Source organism: Henckelia pumila, chromosome 2, assembly GCF_033568475.1.
Source record: "Henckelia pumila isolate YLH828 chromosome 2, ASM3356847v2, whole genome shotgun sequence".
Lineage (NCBI taxonomy): Eukaryota > Viridiplantae > Streptophyta > Magnoliopsida > Lamiales > Gesneriaceae > Henckelia > Henckelia pumila.
The window spans coordinates 82,450,659-82,453,272 of NC_133121.1; positions in this window are offsets into that span (position 1 = coordinate 82,450,659).

Sequence of the window (2,614 nt, forward strand, 5' to 3'; positions counted from 1 at the left end):
GATGAACCCGACATTGGATGTGATCCAAGAAACTTCAAGGAAGCAATTTCTGATGCGGATTCGAATTTATGGCTTGAAGCTATGCAGTCAGAATTGGATTCGATGCATACAAACCAAGTTTGGTCTTTAGTAGATCCTCCCGATGGAATTGTTCCGATAGGGTGTAAATGGATCTACAAAAGAAAGCTTGGGCCTGATGGTAAGGTATTGACCTACAAGGCGTGATTGGTGGCTAAAGGTTATACTCAAAGGCAAGGAGTTGACTATGACGAAACCTTTTCACCAGTTGCAATGTTCAAGTCCATAAGAATCCTAATTGCCATAGCTGCATGGTATGACTATGAGATATGGCAAATGGATGTGAAGACTGCTTTTCTTAATGGAGACATTAAGGAGGAAATCTATATGAAGCAGCCTGAGGGGTACACATTCATGGGAATCGAGCATAAGGTATGCAAGCTTCAGAGATCAATTTATGGTCTAAAACAAGCATCAAGAAGTTGGAACCAGAAATTTGATGAAACAATAAAAGATTTTGGTTTCATCAAGAACCCGGAGGAACCTTGCGTGTACAAGAAAGTAGTTAAGGATGCGGTGACATTCTTAGTACTTTATGTTGATGACATCCTACTCATTGGGAATGATGTAGGGATGTTGCAGTCAACAAAGATATGGTTATCAGGTAGATTTTCGATGAAGGATTTGGGAGAGGCATCCTACATTCTTGGGATACAGATCTATAGAGATAGGTCTAAGAGAATGATAGGACTCACTCAATCAACCTACATCGATACCATATTGAAACGGTTTTCAATGGATGGGTCCAAAAGAGGACATCTATCCATGTGTCATGGAGTTTCTCTATCCAAGTCTATGTGTCCCAAGACTGATGCAGAGATAGAGAATATGACACATGTACCATATGCGTCAGCTATAGGTAGTATCATGTATGGGATGATATCTACCAGACCGGATGTAGCATTTGCTCTGAGTGTCACGAGCAGATATCAGTCTAATCCTGGTCAAATGCATTGGAAAGCCGTGAAGGACATTCTTAAGTACTTGCGAAGGACTAAGAATATGTTCATGGTGTATGGAGGACGAGATCTCAAATTGGAAGGCTATACCGACTCTAGCTTCCAAAGTGATGTGGATGACTCGAAGTCAACCTCTGGATTTGTGTTCATGCTCAATGGCGGTGCTGTCTCTTGGAAGAGTTCCAAGCAGGACACCACAGCGGATTCCACCACTGAGGCTGAATACATTGCAGCATCAGCTGCTGCTAAAGAGGCCGTTTGGATGAGGAAGTTCGTCCAAGAGTTGGGCGTTATTCCTGAATTTGTTGGTCCAGTCCCGGTGTACTGTGACAACACGGGTGCCGTTGCTCAAGCAAAGGAACCAAGGTCTCATCAAAGATCCAAACACGTACTGAGGAAATACCACATAATCCGGGAGATTGTGGAAAGAGGAGACATCATTGTCGAACGAGTGGCCTCTACAGACAATATCGCTGATCCGCTTACTAAGCCCTTGCCAGGACCATTGTTTGACAAACATCGCGAAGCAATGGGTCTACGTAGTATGACTAGTTGGCTATAGGGCAAGTGGGAGATTGTAAGAGTGGGTGCCCAGTGAGCCAACTGTGTGGCTATGGGCTTTGATGACTCTTTGTATAAACAATCTTTTGTTTAATATTATTACACTTTTATTAATGGCAATGACTTTATATTACTTCATATTGTTATATTGTGATATACTATTGTTGTTTTGATAAAGACCTTGAATATACTATAGTGTATGTAAGATGTGGTAGAACATGGGGATGTCTATCATGAAATACATCTTATAGTCACTGTATATTCTAAAACCGTTCCTAGTCGATTGAGCCGTCCGATAATAAGGATAAGGATCGCTCGAGTTTGAGACTAGCATTTGCGATGTGGAGTACCACGTTTCATTGGTAGGGAACATGGAGATGTTCGAAGCATGCAAATGGATATTCATAGGATGAATAATCGAACTACCCTATCCGGACTTTCCAAGTGGTTATCACTTATCGAGTGGATAAAGTCCGCGGTTTTGGTTGTACACCATTAGTCCTTACGACTTGAAACATCATGGAGACTCTATATGCTAGTGCTGTGCTTTGACTCGTTTACCGACTCTATGGGGGTCATCAGGTGTCGAGATTGGGTACAGTTACGACACATATAGGAGTCAATGCATTGTTGTCAAGGATTCACCACATACTTGCGAGTGTGGATATCCTATGCGATCTGAGGAGATATTAGTGTGACAAATCTCTGGCCAGAGTACTTGATGTGATTTAAGAAATGGTTTCTTAGTAGCACATGCGATGTCACTAATTTGATCTTCAAGATGTATTGCATAGTTATCGAATCTTGAGCGACTCTCGATATACCAATGGTTGTTGATTCGATCGGGATATATGGATGAAGGGACCGTACTGTACGCTAACCAAAATCTACTGGTTCTTGTAGGCACTATCAGTGATACCTAGGGAATCATGGGGCGATGTTGCTAGGCGCTTTACCTTGATTCGTTGGGCAAGTCGGAAAGTGTTGTTCCGAGTCACAAGGAGTTGTGAGCCCAC